Here is a 7391-nt window from a genome sequence, read left to right as displayed (position 1 = left end):
GTTTTGTTGTTTACTCATTGCACACAAACTTTTAGCCTTTTTTTTTTTACACGTATGCTGTATTTGTAGGAAAGGTGAAAGGGTGAAAGAATGAATGAAACATAATATGTCTTTAATCCAAAACTTTGGACGTATTTTTTTAGAGGCTGACGATACAGATAGAAAAATTTTGTTCCTTTTCGCCCGGCATATCTTAGTGCGCTCCTCCCTTAAACAGCTCTCTCTCTCCCCCTCCAGCTTCCTCCCCTCTCTCCCCCCTTTCTCCCTATCCTTCTCTCTCTCTCTCTCTCTCTCTCTCCCCCCCCCTCTCTCTCCTCTCTCTCTCTTTCTCTCTCTCTCTCTCTCCCTCTCTCTCTCTTTCTCTCCATCTCTCTCTCTCTCTCTCTCTCTCTCTTTCTCTCTCTCTCTCTCTCGCTCCCCCCCTCCCCTCTCTCTCTCTCTCTCCCTCTCTCTCTTTCTCTCCATCTCTCTCTCTCTCGCCCCCCCCCCTCTCTCTCTCTCCCTCTCTCTCTCTTTCTCTCTCTCTCTCTCTCTCTCTCTCTCTCTCTCTCTCTCTCTCTCTCTCTCCCCCCCTCTCTCTCCCCCTTTCTCCCTATCCCTCTCTCTCTCTCTCTCTCCCCCCCCTCTCCTCTACCTTTCTCTTACCCCCCCTCCCCCTCCCTGTGTGATTTTGCGGCTGTAACTCTGCGCGTCTCAGCCACACGGCAGCATCTAACCCGGAGCGCACAGTGAGGACAAACTCTACATAATGACCTGATAACCACGGGGCGGACTCACAGCTTCCTCTGACGATCCGCTGCAGCCTGCTTTTCACCGGTGAGCGCGCGCTCCTCAGCTTCACTTGCACAAATTAGATGAGATTTTTTTTTGTTAATTATTTATTTCTTTCTATCCTTATGAGTGAGCGTTATTAAACAAATAGTTATGCTGAATGTTTATTTTTGTCCATGTGTTGCTTCTCGTGGCTCAGGCGTGGCTGTGCATGTTATGATGGCTATAAATATGCAATGCACTCTGCAGCATAAAGAAACAAAATATATATACTAAATTTTATATATATATATAAAACCATATCAAACAAACAAACATCTTACTGCATTTCGGTGGGTTATTACTTATCACTGATGCACAATATGCAATGCGCAATAGTTTGTCTATTTCTGGTTATGGCTTGTAAGGCTACACTTGGCACTGTTGTGTTTTTCCACAGATCCTCTTAGCATGTGATTTCATTTCCTTCTGTTCTCCTGCGCGTTCATTTGCATCCTGGGCTGAATGGAATACACACACACACACACACACACACACACACACACACACACACACACACACACACCTAGGATGTGCATAAGATAAACTCTGCAAAATCCTTCAATTCTGAATTCACACCTGAAGTGTTTTTAAACACACCAGAACAATACGTTAAGACTGCAAGCATTGTTTTAACATTTTAGCTTTTAATTTAAGAAGTTTTTTGTTTCTTTATATTAAGACAAACATGTTTTTTTTAAGTTTTCGTTGTCTTATGGACCAAGTCTCCAATCACCGTTGGTAGGTTTACACACCATGTTTAGGATGTTGCAGAGCTTTAGATTAGACGGCGTAGTGTGATGGTCAGCGGGTGATGAAGGGATGGTGTATAAATGCTGCTTGATTTGCTCACCATTTCCTTTCAAGCCCTCTCCTGTTTGAGTCACCATCTGTTTCCTAAAAGCTTCGAAATGAACGCTGAATATTAATAATGACCACTACAGAGGGTGGAACTAATGCCGTTGGATAAATCACTTGCATTTCAAATGTGACTGCAGTTTTTTTAACAGCCGAACAAGCAAATAATTCACCCTCACATGAAAGTGCATTTCATCATGTTATGCAGTAAAACTGTGCATGAACCAACCTCCATGTGACATCACGTGTACAACATCTGAAAAACTGACTTCACAGTAAATGACTCAAATTTAACCAAGTGTCTTAAATGTGAAAATTCATCACAAAAAAATCACATCATAACCCAGAAAATGTCAAGTGGTGCAACCACACACATCAATGAGAATTATTATGTTTTAAATAAGTTATTTACTATAAAGAATGTATATAAATGAAGGGTTTGTATTATGTTTGCAGTGGGTTCACATTGTTTCATTGAATTAAGGGTTTAAATACATGTTTTCTCTGGTTGCACTATTTGACTGAGTGGTTGTGAAACCTGACTTTTCAGGTTTTAATTCTGATTAAACAATCATACACCTTGACATATACCTAATACCTGAATTAAAAACAAAACAAAAAAAAAAACAATATTAAGACAATAACCCGTTGTCTATAAACTAACTCTATTGGTTGTCTTGGGGTGGTACCACATGTACGGTGGCCGAGAAGTGCAAAACACATTAACAAATCCGAAAACACATTAACAAATTTGAAAACACATTAACAAATCCGAAAACAAATTAACAAATCCAAAAACACATTAACAAATCCGAAAACACATTAACAAATCCAAAAACACATTAACAAATCCAAAAACACATTAACAAATCTGAAAACACATTAACAAATCCAAAAACACATTAACAAATCCGAAAACACATTAACAAATCCAAAAACACATTAACAAATCCAAAAACAAATTAACAAATCCGAAAACACAACGACAAGTCAGACAACCCGGAAACGGTAGGTATCGTTTTTGAATGGAAACTTACCGATCATTGGACAAAACACCTGTCACTCAAGATATACAGGTATGGAATCTTATGTGTAATGTGTAAAGTTCTCCGTTTAAATATAAGAAAATAACAGAATTAATCCACAGTAATCCATTCCATCCATCCATTCCAACTTTTCCCTGTGGCAGACTGTTGAACTTCATGTATACCTTGAGTGACAGGTGTCTTGTCCAATCACAATCTATACCAACCGCTTCCAGGTTGTCTGAATTGTCGTTGTGTTTTCGGATTTGTTAATTTGTTTTCGGATTTGTTAATGTGTTTTCTGATTTGTTAATGTGTTTTCTGATTTGTTAATGTGTTTTCTGATTTGTTAATGTGTTTTCTGATTTGTTAATGTGTTTTCTGATTTGTTAATGTGTTTCGTGCACCGATTCAGGATGACAGGTGTCTTGTCTGATGATCGGTAAGTTTCCATTCACAAACTATACCAACCTCTTCCGGGTTGTCTGACTTTTCGTTGTGTTTTCGGATTTGTTAATTTGTTTTGCACTTCTCGGCCAACGTACACATGACATGGAAAACTAAACCGTCCAAACCATTGCCATTTCCATCACTATTTATTAAATATTTGTAAAAATTACTTTAAATTAGCTACTGAACTTGTCATTGTGTTATTAAGGCCACTCATGGTCAACTTCGATGCGCTACTTGAGGCGCACGTTTTCTAGAAATGTCTTAGATTTGTTATTTTCAGTCGAATCATTTTAAAGCTTTGACGATTTCAAATATAAAATCATGCCAAGCAAATTAATTTAAAATTGTATTTGACAAAATTGGCTTTTTAATATTTGAATAATTACACGGTTTTGACTACAGGATGCAAAAATGGTGCAGTGAAAATAACATGCATTTATATGAGATACATTTAGATTAATGTACAATATGTTTTAGATTATATTATCAGATTAGATTATTAGATTATGTATAATTAGAATATTGATCACGAATATATGTCATGTCATTAACTTTTACAGGAAACTAAGCAGCTTTCAAACACCTGAAATACCTTTATGCTGGAAAACAGGATAACATACAGAACGTACATAGAAAATATTACAGAAGCGAGGTGTTAATTAAAGGCTTAATTAGAGGCAGGATTCTATAATCTGGTTTAAAAACAATCAGCCTTGCTTAATCATGTGTATACTGTTCTTCCTGGCACAGATGTGCATGGCTCTATAAAAATATAAAAATCATATAAATGCAAAAAAAAATTCTGTTGAATTATATTGACCTCTTGATGCTAACATGTTTAATCCAGCAGTCCCTGATTAGCTGTCATCCACCGAGCGCTAATTAACACACGGCTCATGTTATATGTACACACGGTACTCGTGCCTATCTTACACATGTTTAACACACTACTGACAGTGTGTGAGGATCTGAAGCATGGTCCTTATTGCTGGCTGGTCAGGTCACTGATGCAGTCGGTGCTAAATTTTTGCATTTGTTGCAGCATTCGTATTCAGGATCTGAGGTCCTGAGATTCTTTATTACGGCTTTTTTGTAGAAGTAAATGACTTTATGAAGCGTAGTTCGCCCGCCGTCACGCTGTTCTCCGCTTATAAGATAATTTTGGGTTAAAGGTGGCTGAAGGTCTAATGGGGTGACTTTACTTCAGCTCTTCTGTGTTGGACGTTTTAGTACCAACATGACTTGCCTATTGGCTGCCTTTAATATTAATAGCCGGACTAATAACAGTAATTACAGTAATTACACCTTCCTTCATGGTCATTTTCATTAATCTTCGTACTTGCGGTTTGGTCTTGGTTTGTTAATCTCATGATTTAGGATCTGACTCATCCTCGGTATGTTATTTAAGCTAAACACTTTTAACTTTATACCTTATTAAAAGGAAACGCACTTCAGACAGCTGATGCATAATCTTGGAGAACAGGTTTGGCTGATCAGAAGGTTGTTAGTTTGAATCTTATGGCCACCAACCTTCCACTGCTGGGCTCACTCAGTTGTATAAAAATAACATAAAATGTAATTATTGGACTTTTAGAATTCAAGCAAAGGCTAAAGTTTTGTTGTATTTTGTTGTATGTGTTCACATGAAAAAGTTGCACCAAGTGGTATTTCTGAGCCCTAGTTTAGTCTCGGAGGCCTGAGTTGTAGCTTTATCATGACCAAGATGTGCCTACATTCATAAGAACAGCCAACAAAACAAAACAAAAGCAAGCAAAATCTTTCAGACACGAAGATGTGAAGGTTTCCCAATACAATGACAACGATGTTCCGATGCCTTTTTATGTAAATATGTTTCAAAATATATTATTTGATGGACTGCTAGTTCATTGCAGTTTTCAAGATTGTTGAGGAAGTGGGTAGGGCATCTGATCCTGAGATTCTCGCCAGTTTGTGATTAGTTTGTGTATTGATTAAACGTTGATGTGATTCAACTCAATTCTATTCGCATTGCCTTTTTAACAATAGACATGAGCTACGTCCCAAATGACACGTCCGGGGTATGAATTTTTAGTAAGTAGAAGCAGAAGTTTCCCAGTTGACGGTAGATGAACAACGCATGTTACAAGAAGTCGCTAGCTTTAGCAGAATATGCAGAATTTATGAAATATATGACAAATAAAACAAACAATGAGCCTGAGCTAAATTTAAAGACTTCTGTGAGACGTTTCGTCCACCGGAGTGTCGTCGGCCATCTTGAAAATGTTTACATACCCAACACCTCTCTTCCTCTGTCTAAGCAAATCTTCCAGGGTCGGAGTGCATGAAGTGTCCAACAATTCAGAGTTGTTTTTTTCTGATAAATAAGTGAATCATCCGGTGCTTAAAGCGCACTTCTTTTTTTTTTTTTTTTTTTTTAAATTTACAAAGTAAACACCATATTCTCAATATTTGTAATAAAAAGTATGCGATTTGGGACGCACCTACGGTCACAAAGCAGCTTTAAGCCCTAATGCACATACGTTTATTCTTCTTCTCTGCAGATGTATGGAACAAAAACTCGTCCTTGCACCATGGGTTAAGTCATCCTTAATTGAACGTTGTACTTGTTTAACTTCTACAGAACATGGGGCAGTCGTACCTTCAGCAGTTTCTGTTTTTACTCTCTATAAGAGTTCATAAGAAAAGAAAACATGAGTTCATGTTACTGTGCATCCAAGAAATAATAAAAACTTAATAAGCAATGGCGGAAAACTTACTGACGTTTAAACTGACACTGGAGACCATAAAAGTCCATAAAAAAAAAAATAAAAGCATAAAACCATAAAAAACCATAAAAGTCCTTACAGAACGCTTCACCTTCTAATGTTTTCTTTCTTTCTTCTTTTTTTTTTTTTGGATAATTTGGAAGATTGGAACAAGCATGGAGATCAGATTTCTTCGGACCAATCAGATTTAAAAAAGAAAATCATTTAATCTTCAAAGCTTTAAATATCATTTACAATAATGACAAGCTAGCTGCACACGATCATAACGTGATCCTAACATGATGTGGCCCCTGCTGAAAGAGACAATAAATTCAACCCAGTATGTTGATTTTATTAGCGGTTCAATCCACTAAGTCGAATCATTGGAACTAAATTGTCTTGTGCTGTGTTTATAGTATAGGTGAATAAACCTCTTACGAGCACTTTAACACTCCGGTCCTTTGCAGAACACACAGTAAAAAAAAAAAAAAAAAAAAATGTGTGTGTGTTTATTTTATTGCCATCAGCATCATCTAAAAGTTTAAACTACGTCTGAACTTTTATTGTGTCTAAGTGATTCAGTCTTATTTCTGTAGCTTCCTCTTTCAATGTTCTCTCACAATTTTAATAGTGTCGCATATCAAACCTGCGAAAGGAAAGTAAGAGTGATAAAACGGTGAGTAGATGAGTGTGGATAGAATTATGAAGAAAGCGTGTGTGTGTGTGTGTGTACGCATCTTTGATCTGAAGTCTGAGCTGAAGTGCTTTTAGGCTTTGGCGCCATGGACCTCCAGGTTGGAAATAAATCACTCTGCCTTGCTGACCGATAATAATCATAAGCACGAGTCGGCGCCTCACTTATTTGCCTTTGAAATGAAAATCTAATGTAAAATAGGACGTTTTATCATAGCAATGAGTTCAGGTGGCGTCCACGTGTGTGGTCCTAATAGCTGTAAGTGAAGGAGAGAGAGAACCTGAGAAGATGATCAAAGGAGCAGGTCAAGGCCGTACACGCTGTTATAACTCTGTTATATAGCTGTTATAACTCCCCTACTGACGAACAGTGAGAGATAAGATGCTGCCCGGGCGCTTTCTACAAATACAGACCATGAGACACTTCAAATGACTGAAAAAGGCAATATTAAAGGTGGGGTCTCCGTTGTTAGAGAAATGCTTCAGAAAACTGCGTTGGGCCACCAAACAAAACAAAAACAATGTCGCCAATGAGCAGAAAGGGGCGTGTCTTGTCAGTATGGGCGGAAAGAGTGTTCAGTGCGCATGTGTGACATTAGCAGAAAGCGCTTTTAACATTGACATGGAGGATAAAAACAAAGAAAGAAAGCGAAGAAAGGCTTACGATAAGGCAAGAAGTAGAACTAACAGAATACGGCTTTCTATCAATTAAAGTTCAGAATATTAAATCAATCAATATGCTTACTTGCGTTACTGCAAGTCTTTGTGCCTGAAACATGCGCACATGCTCCAAGTCTGTTTCCATGTT

General features: G+C 37.8%; 1 protein-coding gene across 1 annotated transcript in view; it reads left to right on the top strand.

Moving 5' to 3' along the window:
• The first annotated feature begins 651 nt into the window (after positions 1 to 651).
• The window catches only part of rims3 (regulating synaptic membrane exocytosis 3), a 57734-nt gene continuing 50994 nt past the window's right edge, over positions 652 to 7391 (top strand). The window contains exon 1 of the mRNA XM_060865555.1: positions 652 to 816. The gene's annotated coding sequence lies outside the window, so the exon portion shown is untranslated. The remainder of the gene's footprint in view (positions 817 to 7391) is intronic.

This window comes from Tachysurus vachellii, chromosome 3, assembly GCF_030014155.1.
Source record: "Tachysurus vachellii isolate PV-2020 chromosome 3, HZAU_Pvac_v1, whole genome shotgun sequence".
Taxonomy (NCBI): domain Eukaryota; kingdom Metazoa; phylum Chordata; class Actinopteri; order Siluriformes; family Bagridae; genus Tachysurus; species Tachysurus vachellii.
The sequence above is the reverse complement of the archived record's forward strand: the minus strand, read 5'-3'. Positions and strand labels throughout refer to the sequence as shown.